This window comes from Etheostoma cragini, chromosome 5, assembly GCF_013103735.1.
Source record: "Etheostoma cragini isolate CJK2018 chromosome 5, CSU_Ecrag_1.0, whole genome shotgun sequence".
Lineage (NCBI taxonomy): Eukaryota > Metazoa > Chordata > Actinopteri > Perciformes > Percidae > Etheostoma > Etheostoma cragini.
The window spans coordinates 18,098,850-18,119,611 of NC_048411.1; positions in this window are offsets into that span (position 1 = coordinate 18,098,850).

Sequence of the window (20,762 nt, forward strand, 5' to 3'; positions counted from 1 at the left end):
CTCTCTCTCTCTCTCTCTCTCTCTCTCTCTCTCTCTCTCTCGCGCTCTCTGTCTCTCTGTCTCTCTCTCTCTCTCTCTGTCTCTCTCTCTCTCTCTCTCTCTCTCTCTCTCTCTCTGTCTCTCTCTCTCTCTAGCTGTGTTGCGTGTGTCGCTGCGTATCAATGAAGGGGTTATACAATAATCCAGCTCTCATTCAGGACAGGATTAGACCGTTTGAAGGGTTTGACTTTGAAAAGAGGATTGCTGCAAACCAAAAATACAAAATATCTGTCATCTCTTCTCTTCTTATCAGCAAAGCATAGTGGCATTTCTAAAGACACATCTGGCCCGGATTTGAAGTAGTTACATATTGACTGAAGCGGCACTCTGAAGCATGAGTAACTGAATGCATTGTGCGGCACTGTGAGACGTTTGGTGTGTTAAACGATCTTCCCGCTGTCAACAATTTTAAGGTACATGCTCTGAGAGCCACAAGTCTAGTCTTGACTCTAAGCTATGGCAATTGTTTTTTTCTCGACAGTGCTGACTGAGCAACATGAAAACACAGATACTTGAAGTCACTGTCTACATGTATCCGTATGTCAAGACAGAACCACACATATGAAAACTGATAGATGAGTAAGCATAATAGGCATACACCTATGCTTCTTAATGAATGTAAAAAAAAATGATGTACGTTTTATAGTATAAGACCTTTTCTACCTTTTTCTGCTTCACTTTCAAATCTTTTATTGAGAGTTTAAAACCTCTGGTAGAGTCCTCTACAGTTTAATAAAGTTTTAAAAGTGTAGTAATGCTTTATCCCGGAGGGCATTCGAGTTCCAGCTTCAACCCAACCAGTTTTAACAGTCAAAAGCACATGACTCACAACCTCTATGTGGCTGAATCAAAGTCAGCCAGTGTCTATTGATACTCTGAGTTGCGAAAAAGGTGTGAGTGTTTCTGAGAGCTTCAACAGAGGCCACCTGGATAACAGCCCCCGAGGTGTCTGGGAAGGCTGTAAATATAAATGACAGTTACCACCCTCCTCCAGGGCTTTTTCAGCCAAACAGGCTTCACTTCGCTTCTTCTCCTCTCTTCAAAGGGGAAAAAAAATCCTGCTCAGAATAAGGGCAAAGTATTGCTGGCAAGAAAGTTTTTTTTATGTGTGGAAAAATCAGACTCAACTGCATGTATCGCTGGATTTAGGCCTTTAAAAGTATAGATCTTATAACATCAGATCACAGCTTTTCAAGCCAGGAGTGTCTCTCAGCAGAGTGAATTTCAAACATATCTGGTGCTGCTGTTGCTGATCATTAAACACGATGACAGGTTTTATTTGACAAAGCGGGGAAATCCCGACGCAGCTATGTGACTAAAGCCGATGAATCTCAGACCTACATATCATCAAACGTCATCCCACACTCACCCACTTCATGTCTCTCATTCTTTCATGCCATGAAGGAGACATAGCAGTGTTGCCATTGGCTCGTGATTTGTTGACGGAAAGCAGCTTCTGCTTGTATATAAGTGTTGTTGAAACGGCAACAAACCGTTTGATAATTACTTGATTTAATTTAATCTGACTGGTTCACCGGCGAGCCAGGATTTTCATTTTTCCGCACTCTGTAATTGAGCTGATGTTAAGTGCCTTTGGTGGAGCCGAGCAGTATTACAAACATAAAGTCAAAATGACAGAACAATCAAGCCTCCTCTGCAATGTGATGATTCCAGTTTAGAGGGAAAGCTGCGAGGACACAACAACCCCAGTCTAAAACATGAATGCTTCTGTATAAATAAATTACACTACACCTTCTTCTCCATGCCATGTTATTCAAGATTCAAAAATTCCACAATGGGGAAATTCACATGGTTGCAGCAGCAAGGGATAGGGGGGAGGGGGTACAGTAAAAGGCACTCTAAAGAGAAACAAACAATAAATAAATATGAGTAAAGAGAATAAAAAAGTCAAATGTATTTACAGCATAGCACAGTGAGATTATAATTGCGCTGTATATCAGTCCAGGTATGTGTGTGTTTTGTCCATGTGGTCTACTGGGAGCATTGTAAAGTGTGTCTTGAAGTAGCAGTAGGGAAAGACCATTTTGTATGACAGGTGGTGCAGGAACCTGTGTACCTTAACTTTGTCTGCTGCTTTTGCAAACAGTCATAAAGTTCTCTGACACAGTGACATAAATCAAGTCGCTGGGATGACTGGCGGCTGAGACAGATTCTCTTTGATCAGGCTTGGTGGAGACGCCCCATGTCCTCATCCTCAGCTGCTCTAGCAGCACCTGTTTACTAGTTCAGACCTGTCTGTTTGGAAAGCAGTGCTTAGCCTCTCAATGTCACAGACTCATACATGACGCACGCACACACAACATACAGACAAAGGAATTTGGCTGGTGCTCAGGGGTGGGTGTGTTTCTTTCAACATGTATGCTCCAAATGCGCTAGGCTAGACCCACAGTAGTGGAAGAATTATTCAGATCCTTTACTTAAGGAAAAGTACTAATACCACACTGTAAAAATACTCTGTCACAAGTAAAAGTCCTACATTGGAAATGTTACTTAAGCAAAAGTATTTAAGCACTGTCAAAATTGTACTTAAAGTATTTAAAAGTTAAAGTAATTGATGCAAAACAAATTCAGTTTAGGTGTGTCAATCAGCTAAATGTGTAATCGGTTACTCATTTCATCTGCACATGTAGGCCTGCACAGTGTTAGCTTAATTTATAATAAAACATTGTATTTTTATGTGTTTTCTGTGCAAAAAATAAATTTGTAAAGTAACTAGTACCTAAAGCTGTCAGATTAATGTAGTAGAGTAAAAAGTACAATATTTCCCTCTAAAATGTAGTGGATTAGAGGTAGAAAGTGGCATGAGAAGAAAAAACTCAAGTAAAGTACAAGTACCTCCTACTTGTACTTAAGTACAGTACTTGAGTAAACGTACTTACTTACTAAATTCCACCACTGTAGTCCCATACTGATTACATGCACTTCTCTTATCAGACAGCTGCTACATGCAGATCTGAGGCCTTTTTGGGGAGTTTGGCTTTCTTTGGCTGTATTGGAGAATAAAAGAATAGTCGGTGCATCGTCACAAATGAAACAGTTTTGATATCCTGCTGAAGAAGTAACTCAGAGTAAGGGGGTAATTGAAGATTTTAAAAACTTTACAGAGAGAGCTGCAAGTTTTGCAGACCAAAATGTTATCAGAGAATGCAATGAAGGCACACTTTCATCCTTGAAGTTCTTCTGGTACATACATCCAGAGTTCTGAGGATTACGGATGAAGGAGGTGTGGGTGGGCTTCATGTTCTCAATTGATATCCACAGCAAAGAATCTAGGGCAATATAAGAGTACAGTATATATGCTCAATCTGCAGTAACAACCCATGCTGACAGCGGTGACACACACACATGCACACAGGCACACACACACACACACACACACACACACCTCAGTTGTTTCTGCTGAAGGTGAGAGTAATCACACACAAAACCTTGCAACAATGAGTTCTCCCCCCGCAAGGCGGGGGCGGGGCACTTTTTTTCAAATGCATAATGAACTGCCTCGCAGGCCCTCTGCTGATCAAACAAGTGTTTGATAGTGGCTTTGGTTTGAAAGAGGACTGAATATGTTTATTTGCATGTGGAGAAGTGATTGACTTTGAGGTGGAGATCAGGCAGATTAGTGTTAACTGACAGAGACCTGTGCAAACAGACACTCCCCCTGCATACAACCAGGGCAGCGGCGCACTTCCTTGGAGGACTAGTTAGGCTGAATGCAACATCACACAGACAAGAGCTTGGCAACTCCTGCTACTTTTTAGACATTGTTCTTGGTATACAACCCGCCCACCACCACCACCACTTTTTTGGCTCGTGTGGTTCAATGCATTGATAGCTGGCAAACTATATGAGAGATGAGAAAAACAATAATTGGCTATTCATCAAAGATATTTTTCTCAGAATTCACTGCAGAGCCACAATCACAATTAGAAGCACTTTTGTTTAACAAGAGTGATACATTTATGGGAAAATACTGTAATGCAAGGCATACGGTGAAACATGTGGAGATGGGAAGACAGGTGCAGGGGGATTTTTGGCAAATTGTACACCATATCAGACCACAAAACGTCATCAACCTGAATTCAACCTCAGTTCAGGCAGCATTCCTCTCACTGTAAATTAACTTTAAAATACTTTTTGTTCTATTACCTTACAAAACAAGCCACGGAAATAACTATACAGAACTATAATATTAAGATGCCATTGTGGCATCAATATTCTCATCTAACTCTGGACAAGAAAGGGAAGGAACATTTTTATCAAAAATGTGGAACTAATATAAATTAGCAAGTAGAACATGATGTTCTCCACCATCACAATGATGGATATGCAACATTTAACACAACACTTTCAGGTGTAAGCAGGAAATATTGCATTGGTACCCATGCGTTGCAACGTGACTGGGAAGGCAAGAGATTGTGTGGTTATGGATGTGAATAGTCTGGTGTCAGCTGGAAGCAAGGTTTTCGCCATGGTGATTTAGTAGCAGACTCTAATCTGCCACCTTCTTAATCCTCACTGCAAAGAGCTGTGATTTTCTAACACAGCAGCAGAATAACTGTGTGTCTGTGTGTCTGTGTCTCTGTGTGTGTGTGTGTGTGTGTGTGGGGGGGGGGGGGGGGGGGGGGGGGGGGTCGTTAGTCAGTTGACATTCTTAAACTAACACCCCCAAAAATATACAGACAAACAAACTATCGTCTTTGTAGAAATTCAGACGCAGTGATTGGCTGTTGGCTGTAGAAAATCATCAACTTCATAAATGACATTCCATAAAGCACAAACATCATCAACTGCATGTATATGTGAGTACATGTGTATGTGTGTCTTCAAAATCTGCACCGTTTGTCACAAGTGGCGTTTTTTTATAGATGTTATGAAGGCAGTGACAGCATTGATGGTGCAGTGGAGAGAGCAAGCACAACGGGAGACTGTCTACATGTGTATATATTTTTGAGTGTGTGAGTTTACAGACAGTATAGGAGCTATAGAAGGATAGACAGAGGGAGAGGGATGATGATGGATCTGGCAGGGCACTGCTGGGAGAAAATGCCTATGGTTCAAAGACACTTTCAGCAAACTTGACAAAGAAAGATGGCATAGAGGGGGAGAGCATGAAAGCAAACTACACAATCACCTGTCTCATAAACTTGGAGAAAACATCCTGGCCGCGGTTGCAGAATATACTGTGTGCTGACATTTGACTACTTTTATATAAACTCAATGCACTGGACAGCAAGATACACAATAGCGCTATAACTGCAGCTGCTACTACCCATTTAATGATAACTTTCTAACTTCAGGTACTATTGTAAATCCCAAACACCTCACAACTGTGTGTTAATGTTTTTCTTTTCACCCCTAACATACTTGCTAAGAAAAACAATGCAACCAATGTTGGCAGACGGTAAACATCAACCCCCTAAATATGTGCATGCTACTTGGCAACCAGAACAATTTGTATGCATTATTCTGCAAATAATATGTACACAGTACTGTACAGGTACAGATTTCCTTTCAGACTGTAGAAGCATTGGGGAACATGTCTGTGTGTTTGACATTGAACACTGTGGAAGGCTCAGCATTTTTCTATTCTGTAGTCTGACCCAAAGTCTGTCTTGACCACATCCTGCTGACAAGTGGTAGCCAGGCCGCCATTGTAAATGAGAATTTGTTCTTAATGACTTGCATGGTTAAATAAAGGTTGAATTAAAAATTAAAAAAGTAGTAAGAAGTATCCAAGCCTTAAAAGTGCTCTAAGCAATGTTGGCTGTTGTTACTTCTTGTTGTTCTTGTTGTTGATGCCTTTTGTAGACCCTGGGCTGTCTGCACAGACCACTTTTTTTGTACAATGTGTTCTGGGGACATGCAGCTCTCTGATAGTGAGGAGATGTTTGCTGTATGTGACAACACATGTTGTATCTTAAAACACAAGTGACATCTCTTAGAGCACCAATAAATTAAGTAAAATACCACATTGTAAACACTCTATAAACACATTATAATTGTATTATTGCATTGGTATTACTGACACATTAACATGTAAGTAGTATTTTACTGTAGTACCTGTTTGAGGTGGAGCTTATTCAAACTATTTTAAATACAGTGAGGATCAAAGCACCCCCATTTGTGGTGAATATGCAGCTGGAGCCTGCAGCAGGTTAGCTTAGCTTAGTTTACTAAAGTGAAAACAGCTAAACAGCTAGCCTGGTTCTATCCCTTTCTCTATCACTTTTGTTACCTTTGGACAGAGCAGGCCAGCTGTTTCCCACTGTTTACAATCTTTTTGCTAAGCACATATTCTGTTTTGCATATTTACTGTATAATACAAGACTGTCAAAATTGTGTTTCCAGTACATTAGGTGTTGTACTTGAGTAAATGTACCGTGTTCCATCACTGAACACAGCACATGCCCTACATGAGAAAAGCTGTATCAGAGATCTTCATTTCATTCCATGAACACATGATGACAGTGGAAAATGATACGGTGTCTGTTTTCAGTTAGTTGTGGTGTTCCGTTAATTAGTAGTCACAGTATCAGTATTTTGCCATTCAAAGTCTTTTATACAGTTGTAAAACATAGGGTAACACAACAATATCTTTACATTTGTAAGCTTGCTTGTTTTTTTACGGCTCAGAATTTGGCAATTTTTGTCGGTATGGCAAAAATCCTTGCCACTTGCAGAGTATTTTTTTTTGTAGGTGGGGGGGGGGCATCAAGTTAATAGGAATGGGCAACCACAACACAGAACATGTGTCTACAGCAGTCCAAGACAATGTCCCATTTTGATCCCAGCTTGCTTTATGCAGTGACAGGACTGGAAGCAATTTGGGGTAAGTATTGAAAAAACAGCTGAGAAGATGATAAACTACTTTGTTGTTGGGTTTTTGCGACTGTATCTGATACCAGTGCACATGTTCCTTTGAGTAATCAAGCTATAGCATGGCAAAAGAATCTGGGTTTCCTGGACACTGGTGGCGGGCCAGATTGTCTGATCCTGATAATAGTAATGGGAGTGTTGGCAGCAGCAGCTAATCTACACAGAGAAGGGGTCAGGACCCACTTATCTGGCCTGAGTGGAAAATAACGGCCCACTTAGAGGGCCAGTCTTTGATTGAAGCATGACAACCCAATTTAAATACTGTTGCCCCACTAACTGTCTCTGTTTACAAGTGCTGTCCATTTTACGCGTTATTAACGGCGTTAACGCAAACCCATTTTAACGGTGTATATTTTTTCACCACAAGATTAACGTTCTTTTTGGCCTAGCAAACTTTGTAGTTTTTTTCACATGCTGTTGCAACAACCAGTAACGTTAGAAAAATTACAACACTTCAGCAAATCTAACCAAACCCAATACAAAACAACAGGCACGCCGCGCACTTTTTTGGGCTTGCAAGCCGGCCAAAGAGTAGTATCGATGAGTGGATGGCGAGCGTGAGACCCCAAAATGGATGCCAATAAGATTCTGGATGGAAAGTTTACTTTTTAAAAGTTGCTAAATGGTTCCATTGACAAGACCAAAGGCACCTGTGTGTTTTGTCGTGAACTGAGCTATCATTGCATCCCGTCCAGTCTGAAATACCACTTGATGGCCAAGCACGCTGCTGATGCGAATTGTCTGCCCCCCCCTTGTCAAAGTATTTTTTACACCCTTTCATTGATGGACAATGTTACATTGTGTGAGAGATTATTTGCTCCAAGTGTGAATGATTGTTCCAAGTGAGAAGGTTATGTGTGAAATTGAACACTACAGTAGGCTATGTGCCAATGTTGTTTAAAAAAAAAAAAAACATTTGCACAAAGCAAGCCAAACCACTTTTCCATGTTGATAAGAGCATTAAAGTGAGAACAAATAATGTGACAAAACGAAATTAAGGGCCATTTAGAATAGATACAAATGTGTGATTAATTGCGAATAATTGCAAGTTAACTATGACATTAATACGATTAATTGCAATTAATATTTTCATCGTTTGACAGCACTAATGTTTACATAGCAACTTACAGTCTTTGAGGCAGTTTTTCACACTAAAATGTATTTCATTAGCTTTTGATTTGATTTGAGGCGGATTTCGGTTTGCTTATATTCGTAAACTTGTCAACACTTAAATAAAATGCACTCTTATTTGTAGTTTAGATGAGTAAGGAACATCCCCAAAAGATTTAATTCATTCTACACCTCAAAGTCTTCAAGAACAGATGTGAGCATAGCCAGCATTTACATTTTTAATTAAATAAACAGACTGTAGTCCATAACACAGCTGGCCCAAGACAAAAACCATTGCCCTCTGTGGTAAAGGGTGTTCCACAAAAACATGCAAACTATGTATCTGAATATTTACTGCACAACACCTGCACAATATTCTTACAAATGTTCCCAATACAGTGTATCATAAGCAAGAATGGCTGCCATGGAAATAAAGAACTAAATTTAGCTCTCTGTTTGATCATTGCCTCGGGTCATGGACAAGACTTTGAACCGACATGGCTAGATTCACAAAACAACATAAAGACAAGCCTCTGTTCTTCTGCTCTTCAAAGGAGAGAAAGGAGCAGTGCCACAGACGACAAAATGTATGCAGGCAAAAGACTAGATGTAGATGATGGGTGGCGCTGTTGAAGGAATGCTGCTCTGGTTGCTGCTTGTACTTGAGTGGTTATGTGTTTGAGAAATGTGTTTAGTCTGTGTGAATTATAATTTGTGGTGTTTGCTATCAAAAGATTTGTAGCACTGTTGAACTTTTTAATCTGATGTACCGCATCAGCCCAATCAATGTATCCCTATCTACCTCTTCACTGACCTGATATTCATTTCAAATGATTTTCAAGTGGATTAATTAACAATACATAAATTAAGTGGATATAAATGCTATTTATATATATTTGCTTTCATACGATGGACTTGTCGGTGTTTAAATTGTCAATGGTCAATTGTGTTCATGTATTGATCAACCTTCAATTTATTACTTTTGGCTAACTATTTCCAATGTTTTTTACTTTAGGCTAACCATTTCAAAGACTTTACTTTGGGCTAACATTTAAACTGTTTATCCATTACTTATAGCTAACTGTTTTAACTGATCCGTTACATTTGGCTGTTTCTACTGTTTATTCAGTATGTATAGCTAACTTTTTCAACTGTTTATTCATTACAGTTGGCTAACTATTTCTACTGTTTATTTATTACATATAGCTAACTGTTTCTACTGTTTATCCATTACATATAGCTAACTTTTTCAACTGTTTATTCACTACGTTGTTTTAAAAAAACACAACAGCTGCAAAATTATCCCCGTCAGGTTAAAGTACCTCTAGCAGAAATAAACTCTAAACAAATTTACTGAGCTGACTTCAAAATGGAACTAGAAATGCACAGGCAGCGATTAAGCGTTGTTTAACCTTGTGGAATCAGTCTTTCTGGTCTGAATGTGGCAAGAGGCTGGAAGCAGGTCAGGGAGGTCAAAGAGGACTGCAAGAGCTTCTTATGTGAGTCGGACACTTTAGAGGACCACAGCAAGGGGCACCAAGTCACTTCATTGATATTCAAGGATTTGACCCCCTGACAACAGGGATGTCACTGAGGTTAAGACAGCCGTGCCTCTCTGTATTGTGCCGGGCCGAAAGCTAGGGGGTACCCCAGCCCCATCCCCCCTCTGCAAGGTTGTCATGGTGAGCAAAGCAGTCCGGCTGCACTATGTCCCACTCATGTGGGCACATTCTCTTTTTCTTTCTCTCTTTCTTTTCTTTCTTTGACTATATTTCCTTCTGCTTTACCAAGGGGGATGCCAAATGAGCTTTCTGTCCACTGACAATGCCTGGTGGGTCATGGACATCCCCTTACATACATGTACAGTGCAAAGAAGAGCAGACTCTGAAATTTCAAGGGCTTCTCTTCCCAAAACACATGACAACAGATATATTTCCCCACTGTTGTGGGATCTGAAAGGCTGTTTTATAACCAAGGACATGTCGGGTCAGGTGGTAAATGCACGCTTCAGGTTACCAGTCGAGGCTTATTGTTACTGGGACGCTGGCCACCCTTGCCCCCCCCCCCCCCCCCCCCCCCCCCCCCCCCCCCCCCCCCCCCCCCCCCCCTCCCCAGAACCGCCACTGGCTACTTTTGTATCCTTACACATGTCAGTTAATTAGTAATGGACCTCAGTAAAATGACCATAAGTAAAGCTCAGTGATAAGAACAAAAATCAATCAACAGAAATTAATTTGATTCACTCGTAGAGCATACGTTCACCATAACCTTACTGTGTTTTCTAATGGAAAACAACTGACTGATGTCTGGCACTGCAGTGTCTTGTTGTCACACAAATATGTTTCTAGAGCCAATGTCAAAGAAATTAGGCTGAAGGGAAAATTGCAGCTGTGTTTAACAGGGGTTGCTGCTCTCAGGTGATGGGGCATGTCTGTACTTCACCGTATCTGAACCTGACGGCTAATGCATCTGGCTCTGTAATTACACCAGCCTACTATGGCCTCGGGGCCAGAGGAGGCCCTGACACTCACTGTTCCCTCCTAATGCTCTCCCTCTCAATCCCTGCTTTTACTTTCTTTCTATCTTTTTTTCACTCTGTGCACTCACACAGTCAAACAAATGCACACACTTGCAGTCTGCCTCTAAGCACACTTTGCTCTAATTTATAATACAATTCTGCTTTTAGCTGCAATACCACATCAGTTATATTTTAATAATTTGTGTTTTTTTGTCTCCTTTTGTCTAAACCACTCGGTCACAAGGAAATGCTACCACATCAGCATGTATTATTACTGTGTTCAAGGGGATCTTCAGCACAAATTTGGGGGACTTGTGACTTGAGAGATTAAAAAGAAGAATGGTCAAAACCAATATTGAAGAAGCAAAAGTCAAGACATCCTGATTTTAGCCCCTATTACAACTAACTCCATAAACACTGGATCATGAATCAGCTCAACTTATAGATGGCATCTTTCATTATTTTTAGACATCAGCAGGATTAGTTTTAGCAGGTAAAAGTTAGCAGCTGGTTTGATATTTTATATCCATTTTTGACTTACCCACATTCAGTTTCTTCAAAAGAATTTGAATACATTACGAGTGTAGTATGTTGAGGACAGTTTAGGACACTGTATCGAAATGAATCACAATGGTATTTGTTGTTGCCACCAATTTACATGCGAAAACTGCAATTCAATCCACTTTTTGGCTGTTGGCAAAAATTACATTCCTCAGGCTGGTGACATGCCATGAATCAATTAAAAATACACTTTTTCATTCTGATTGCTGTGGTAGCTGACAATGGTAGGGTGCTACTTACTACAGGTCATATATTTTTTATATTTCACATTATAGTGAAACAGTACGCATTTTAAGTTTAAAATATTCACCAAAAATCAACAAAAAGACACTTACCCATTATTAACTAGCAGCCTACCATTGGCAACTACTACAACAATCGGAATGGGAAAATGTCTTTTTTTTTATTCATCGCAACGTAGATTGAATTGCTGTTTATGCACGTAAATTTATTGTGATTTTTTTGATACCGTGTCCTAAACTGTCCTCAACATAATCCACGCAAATATCCAACCTGCTGCTAACTTATAACTGCAGTTGTTTTTTAGAAACAGTTTTAGAACAACTCTCCAGAGCCACAGCATCCCGGTACAGTGGCGGACCCAAATGCATGACTCAGACAGGTGATTAAAGGTAAGTACTTTTATTGTCCAAAGAACAATGCAGGCAACAGTACAGCAGGAGCAGGCAGTAATCGTTGTCAAAAGGCAGGCAGAAGTCCAATAACACTCAGGTAGGCAAAAGTACAAAAGGGGCCGGCAAGAAATGTAAATGGTTAACAGGCTTAAATCCAAAAACACGGGTTGCAAACTCGAAAGAAACCGCTGGAAAGAGTGAGATAAGGACAACTACAATCTGGCAGAGGTTAAGTTGTGAATGGTGAGTATTTAAGTGCTGGGATGAGGGGAAGCTGAAAGCAAACAGGTGAATCAAATTAGGGGCGGAGATGATAATCATATGGGCGGGAAAGCAGACAAAGGCAGGAAGACAAGTGACTGAGGAGGTGACCAAACAGTGGATTTCAAAATAGGAAGTAGATAAACAAACAGAAAACATGGAACACACCACAACAGAAACTTGACAAAATCATGATAGTCGATATTCTAAATATAACTGGTAATTGATTTTTGTGGTACTTTATTTGTGTGGCTGATGTGTGTTGTGCTGCTGTCCCGGTCCACAGCGGGACATAGCTTAGCTTCTGTGTCGGGACTCCTCTCGGGCGTGCCGACCGACGTCTACTACAGGTAACACACTGACTGTGGATAAGTACCTCATACAACACCACTTCAAAATACCCAAACTATCCCTTCAAAGTCTGACATTATGTTGACACAACCTTCCACCCTGACATCCTCCCTTTGTTGCACTATGACACATAACACTACTTCGTCCTTTATTCCCTACAGACAAGAGTCATAGTTTCTATGGCCACGCCACTTTTGGTCATTTTACCGAAACAACTCATGCTCTTGTTTTTCTAGGGAGGATAGTCTGCCTCATGACAAGTAAACTGAACTGCATGTGGAAAAGCAACCAGTGCCCCTTTTAACAAAACAAAGCTGAAAAGAACTACATGCACAAAGAAACTTCAGATTAATAAGTGTTTCACATGTTTGTTTTTTTAATCACTTTTATTCATGTAAAGATCACTGATATACTGTGTGGTCCTCATTGTATCCACAGTGGAAAAGATCTCTTCTGAATACATCCAATAACGGCAGCAAAAATGCTTGATCAGTGAAACACAGTGCATTAAAAACAATGTTTGGAGGAGGTCTTTCATGTGGATCTTGTCAGGTCAGTGTGTGACAAATGTGACAGTGTTATCGACGCATACTTCAGGTCACAAACAATTACTCAACCATGTGTGAGAAGGGCTACTTAAAAGGAGTAGTCCGACAGCGTGAGTTGTTTTGTTTGGATGTGGCACCTTTAAAAAAAAAAAATTGCCTAATATTGGATTTTTTCGAATCCTCACCATCAGCAATAAACAATATATAATCAATCAGCTTTTATTGAAAGACAATATCACCTACACTGAGTCGCCTGGAATAAGAGAACCAATCTTTTCTGTTTAGCAGTCAGCTGTACATTTCCTCTTTATCATCAAATCACAAATTACCCTTCTGTCCAACAAGCAATATCTTACGCTGGAGGGGAAAGTCTATAGACTGTCACTACAAAATCCACTTAGTCTGAATCATTTCATCCCTTGAGCTGTGAAGTAGAGGGAAATAGGGCGTCTGTAGCCAGCCGAATTAGGACGTATGGAAATGAACTTATCTCTGCCGCGACTGCAATAGGCTCCATCGGTATCAGACAACGGCACTCAAGGTCAATGCTTTTCATGTGAAGATAATGTTGCTGAGAAGACACTTGACACTTCCCATTGCATTTTAAAGTCAAAGACCGTAGTATGTCTTCCACTGATCCATAAAATCATTACCAAGCAGCTTTTAACAGGTTCCAAGGACCACGGCTTACTTTTTGAATAAAATATAAACAAGGGAAAATATCAAACCCATTAATCTTTCATTAAGCTCGCCGGATAAAAAAGAATCGCTTAAAGTATCATTCGTTACCATCACTGCGAGTGCAAAAAGCCCCCTGCTAACATCAAAGGCTTCTCAAAGAAACAGAGCGGGAGAGAGTCAGTTAGCTGAATTTGGCTGAGAACCGGTTTGTGGCTGGGTTTTAATTTCGACTGACTCATAATGGCACTGGGGAGGAAATGGGGACCCGGTCTGTAAAGGTTTTTGTTGCATAGGGGCCTTTTCTGAGCAAACAGTCACATATACAATGTGCATGTGTGTGTGTGTTATTAAAAGAGCCGCACATCCAGACTGGATGTTGACAAAGGTTGAGAGCTCATCCTCACTCTCATTTCAGTCTTTGTGTCATTGTAAGATCTGAGGCTTCTCACAGCCAAAGGATAGGGGAGACTCCATTTCAAATACATGTACTACACACACACACATGCACACATATTGCTTGCTTTTGGAAGGAGGGGTGGATGGCATGTTTGTGAGGCCAATGTAGCAGCAGGAACAGACTTCTCCCGCTTCATATGTTTGGGTGGGGCAAACTGTTTAGCAACTGGAGGATCACAAAATCATTTTGAAAATGTATGCGGCACATGTTGGAATTTTTAAAGCATTTTATAGATGATCCAACATATACTGGCTATTGAAAGACACGAAGAAGATAGGCCATGTGCTCACCTGAAAGAAACAATTACGCTCCTTTTTTTCACAGTAGCTTTCTTTCCGTCATTTGAAAGCACTAAAACAGCCTGGCCATAATGCCAAGTAGGTTAATAACATGCAGTGGATTCAGGTTTTAGTATAGCTATGCACTGCTGCTGTTGTAAAGAACTGATTTACCAGGAAATAAAATAAACTCAACACAACTTATTTCTCTGACCTGCATCCCTAACAAAATACAGTGGCCCATTCATTTCTGTCTGCAGTACACAAAGCGAGCAAAGAAGCCTTCCGAGTGACTTCAGAGGCCCAGTATATTACATGAGTTAGTCATGGCTCACACTGAATTAAACATGGGAAGAAGAGTTTCTTTTTATCTACAGCCAAAGTACTAAATCTGACCATTGCAACCGATACTCGCTCGCCCACTTCAAATTCCCCCTGTGATAGTGAAAGCGTGGGAGCTTCAAATGTTGTCCTCATTTTTTAATCGGTTTTAGTTGCAAACTAAAATTTGGTTTGTAGGCCTAGTTGAAAATAAAATTACACAAAGCACTCTTTTCCGCCTCAATCCATGCAGAGAAAATGTGTCATTGTTAGGTTTTTGGTTTGCTCTTTCATGTGTATTTTATCTGTTTTCCTGCACAGGTACATTTAATCAACCAACAGCAGGGTGACAGTTTCCCTCCAAATCAACTCTGTTAGGTGCAATAATAATTACAGTGGACATGACGAGAGAGGCTTGTGTGATAGCCCACTGTTCTTTGGAGTTGGATAATTCTCTGTTCAGCTCAGAGATGTCACAGACGTGTGTTTTGGTCGTGCAGGACTCCTCTTTGCTGGTGTGGAGTTGTGATATTTTTGGACGAGCAAGGATGAAAGCCACGGGTCCTGTGGTTAATGAGATACCAAGGCAGCGGGAATGATGGTTTTAATTAGTGCCCGGGACTGGTCTAAAGGGGGTGTTTGCTGAAGAGCATGCTGAGTGTCCTAGGTTGGGAGTTCAGACCGATGCCAGTCATGCTGTGCCTGGCTGCCTTTGATGCTCACACCCCTCTGCTTTATTCCCACATTGTGCTTATTAGATTTCTTTGCGGCTGATGCTTCACTGCACCTTTGTTCAAACCAATGCTTCGGACAAAGCGAGGCATAACCACTGAGATTTCAACTTCAAATCCCTAGAGTTTCAGTGATGCAGAAGGCAACTTAATCTTTTTGTGGAAATTAAATCGGCAGGGCTCCTATTGTACATTGGCTCTCTGGCAACAGAGGAGATGGATTGTGAGTTTGCTCGGCGGAGACGGCGTGATATTTATTGTTGAAGAATCAACATGCGTGAGTGCGCGAGTCCAAGGGTTAGTATCCTACCAACCATGTATGTAAATTTACCTAAAAATAGAAATTGCTTCTGAAATGATGAAAACTGAATTGAGGAAGATGCCTCCCCGCTGTCTGCTCACATTTCAAGGGAAGAAATCTACAGTAGATTCGCAGGCAGGCTGTGATCCTGCCTGTCCTCGGCTGCTCCCAGCAGGAGAGTGCTGCTACGTGCCTACTCTCAGTTCTCCTGTGGCCCAGCTGTGGGCCAACCCTTGTTGACTTTTCGGAGATCACATGGCATTCTTACTGTGGCTGTCATTGAGGGGGGTCCTGCCTCTGCAGGACTGCCACGGTCAGCATTGGCCTCCTCCTCCTCCTGCTGTCTTTACCCCCTGCATCTCCAAGAAAAAGGTTGTGCTGGCCAGTGTTTAAACACACCACGCATGTTCAAAAACACAACATTTTACAAACAAATCTTTCATGCAACACTCAAAAGTTCTTCTCTCTGCAAACCGACACATTCTTTTTTTTTCAGATCTACTTTCTACATTTTCTTTATTTATTGGACAAAAGCATGCCTATTGAGTCCAATCTTTTTCTACCCAGATTTCCTGTATCTGTATGCACACATAATCTTCAAACAAGTCAAGGCCACCAGACAGACGTTTTTGTTATCAAATGAACAGGAAACTGTGTTTGCCAAATAAATGGAAGCTGAATGGATATGTCCTTGGCATTCAGACTCACAGGAAGTGTAGATAAAGGCTTTGAATCATCTATGAAAAACGTCCTATGATGATGATGATTATGTGTAAACCCAGTGAACGTTTTTTTCTGTAGCAATTTAGCCACAGTGTGTGTTTTTTGAAGGATTGTTTAATGTGGTTTGCTAGAAAGTGTTGCTGAAAGACATGACAGAGAAAGTAAGGATCACATGAAAGAATTATCATGAGTCTGATTTAAAACCTTAAAGTGATAATTCATGTATGAGGTAGCGTACTTCTCCATAGTCAGTGTTTTAACTGCAGTAGCTGTCCCACAGTTTGGAGAAACGTTCATCAACATCTTTTTTTAGTACAGTATTATTTAATTAAAACAACAACACAAGCAACTTCTTATCACTTACTGTAATGTCAGGCCACTTGCTTTGGTGAATGCCAGTCAGACAGGTAATGTGGTTTATTAATGTGAGGTTATATGAAGGATGATCATGTTGTAAAAATATCATGTGTCAGTTCTATTTCACACATATTGTCCTATTTTCACACATTAGGTGACAATGCTGCAATCTGTCTCTTAATTACATTTTTTTTACAATCAATTCAGAACCTTGACGTCATTTTTCAAAACTCTACACACAAAACTCACAACCAATGATCAAATTGCAAATTTTTTCAAAACTCTAACAAAAATAACCGTTCAATATGACAGAACTTAACATAAAAGTACTACTACTTCAAAAAGCAATTCACACATTACATTTCAAATGACTGTCTATTCATTACATTACAGTGATCTAACTAACAATTGATAAAACTACTCAAAGTAAGTATATATACAGTATATATATATATATTGTTGTGTCTGAACAGCAAAGCTGGATGATGTGTTGAATATATATATACATATGAATTTACACATATGTATACATATACACATACTACATTGTTGTTCAACATGCCCGAAGGTTTTTCCAAGATGTTTGCCTAATTGCAATGTAGATGAAAACCTGTGGCCAAAGCAATGTTGATGAAGATGTAGTAGAGTAGTACAGTAAGTACAGTAATCACTTCTTTGTTTTGCTTTTTACAGTACAAGCAAGTTGAGGAACACTGCATTTGATGTTTTACAGTACTTTCTTTTCTATTTCCTGGCTAATTACAGAATTTAGCTTTGATTCAAATAAAACTATGTTGTGATTGTACTGTAATGCTGTTCATGAATACATTTAGATTTTCTTCAATGATTCCACTGTGTCTGTGCTATTACATTGCTTTTACAGGGATGCAATTTCATTTAGTACCATAATGAAACATGAATCACCTATATTTTACTACAATATTTAATGACTGTATGAACAATGACACAGTGAATCAATGGGTAACTTGTGTGTGGTTGATCTAAAGTAAAGTTTTAATGGTGTTTCACAATAAATTGAACCAATGATTGTGCAAGTGCAAGTAAAATTATTGATAAAATGATTGTAAAAAACTGTAATTTCTGTTTTTTTATAGATAGAGTATAATTGATGGCTGCTTATTTAGGGCAACACACATTTTCATACATTTAGGAGAAACCTAAATGTTGTGCTGTGAAAATACATGCCTCAAGAATTTTTTTTGTCAGAATCTGATTGGAAATGATCTTCTCCTTCTGATGGCGGACCACTGAAAGTGAACATCAATGATTTTGACAATACCAACTGAGCACCGTTGCTAACAAAGCTGGGAACTGTTATAAATAGAACACACAGTTTGCTTCAGATTAAACATACTGCATGTTTGGTTTGACTGCTTATTCTTCATGGGTTTGTGTGTGTGTGTGTGTGTGTGTGTGTGTGTGTGTGTGTGTGTGTGTGTGTGTGTGTTTGTGTGTGTAATGCTGTGCCTGCGTCTTTAAACACACTGATGGAGAGCAGATTAGGTTCCATGGCAGGCAAGCGATTAATCTAATTTTCCTAACCCGCTTACTGATATCATGGCACGGTAGATCCTTGTTATTCAGAATCCCCTCTTGTTCCGGTTTTGCAATCAGAAGTTCAAGCTTAATGGGACCACAGTGATTTATGTAGAACGGATGCTTTGATCCTGTTTTGTTTATAACATTTGACACAGGAAGTGAGGTTGAATGCTATGAATATCACATAAACACTACGTATTAATAGAGGAACGTGGTCATGACCGAGATGGGGGTGGTGACATTGTTGGTTTTGATGAAAATAAGGCAAGCATGAATTGTGTGTATTTTGTGAAAGTGCAACCAGTTTGATATACTAACTTTGTTGCATGTTTCCTTTCATCAGCTTTGGGCCATGGTATCTCACGGAGCATGATTAGCGTAAGCGTGGAATCCACGCCGCTGGGGGCTGCAGGGCAAGCTTGAAGCCTGAAGCGCATTCATCAACATCCCTGGCAGGGTGCACCTTTCTCAGCCTCACACTGCTCAGCTTGGAGCCCACTCCTCAGCCACATTTTCGTTTTTTTCTTTCATTCTGACTCTTTTTAAGTGGTCTTTGTTGTTTTTTAAGAGATAGTGTGATTTTTGGAATAAAAAAAATATATATACATATATATTTTACAACAGTGGACTGTCTGTGTCGGGTTTATATTGTTCAGCATTTGACAATATGACATTACTGTGTGTGTGGGATGTTGAAATGTTTCTGTTCGGCGGCTCATAGACACATGCACCATAGTGGAGTTCTGTATCTTATGTGGCTCCTGGTGTGACTTTGCCTTATTTACCCCACAATCAGGCTTGATGACACTGATGTCCTTGCCTTTTTTTTCATCCCCCCTTGGTCTTCTTCCGGCAGGTAAACAGTGACTGAAGCAGAGTCCTCCCAGACTGGTCCCTCAGGTCTGAATCTGTAATCACTCTTAGATCTCAGACATGAAAGACTTGCGTACATCTTCCTTAAAGTGCCCTCTGAGATGCCAAGTTCAGTTTCAAATGGTAGAATGTGGAGAAGAGGGGGAGGTTTGGGAAGAAATAATAGCTTGTGATCGGGTACCTCTTCCATGTAAAAGGAGTGCATAATGGAGGATTTTTTGGACTTTGTCAAAGCTTTCTTAACACATTCTCATGGTCATGAGATAAACTTGAAAGGAAAGGGAATGATAACTCTATACAAAAGGCCATACTGTCAATGTCTGAATACATTCAATACTACAGTCAATTAATTGCGGCCCATCAGTCTGTAGTTTCTATTGTGGGGATAATTTATTTCAGGGGTCTTCAATGTTTTTTAGGCCAAGGACCCCTTAGCTGAAACAGAGAAGGAACAGGGCCCCCCCCCCCACTACATGTTAAATAGAGTTGCATATTAAACTGGGCTTACAATAACGTGTGGGCGGCCTAAAGCCTTTATACATACCTTTTTATAGTGCACACAATGTTAAGCTAACAATTATTGACATATTCATGTATATTTAATACATTATGTTTAAATGCACATACACATGCAGCACAGGGAATCCTTGAAACTTAAATGTATCTGTGGATTGCTACCTTAACTTCGGGCTAGTAGGCCTGTCATCAACATTATGTAAATGAAAAAAAACACGAAATATGACAATTCATCTTTGCTGTTAGTATGTTGGACTTTTGTTAATTTATATTTTCAGACATATTTTAAGTTTTTAAAAACTAAATTTAATTGAAGCTATTGCTTTGTGGCCCCCTGCAGTTACTCTGAGGACCTACTGTTGAAGATCTCTGCTTTATTTTGTTCATTCCCTCAGCCTGAATGCATGTCCCCTAAAATATTCAACATTTACAGTATGCAGTAAAAGGTTGAATCAACCTTCACTTCACAAGTGTTTAAATCTGATGTACACCTGCATGATGCAAATTCACTATATAATTGATTTAACATAGAGTTTGTCTCATCATGCTCACATATTAGAAGTTAAACAGTAACTGTGCAGGCCTAATTGTGGTGTACGTGGAACTGTGGGCTGATAAGCTCATATGAAGATCTGTCAGTTTGTTGCTAATTTTAAAAACTACAACAGTATGTGGATCAGAGCTCTTAGTTTAATCAGAGACCCAGTGAAGTAGGTGTTGGCAACAGACAGCCCAGTCTGTAAATGTACTGTAAGGGCTTTGCTGACATCTAGTGGTCACAATTGAGCTCGCACTGTTAAACAATTGCACACACAGCAGCACTGGGTTAAACGGATCACTGCGCTTAAAAAAATAGTTCATAGGCTTTTTTTACTCATAATACTAGCAATCCTTCAATAACGTCGTTAATAGAAGCATTCTGAAAAGCTGCACTTGTAATATATATTTATGCCGTACGTAAACTGAAGAATTGTTTGATGAAAGTAAAACAATAAAAATGTTCAAGCGCATTCATTCTCTCAGTGAAGAGGCCTATAACTAAAC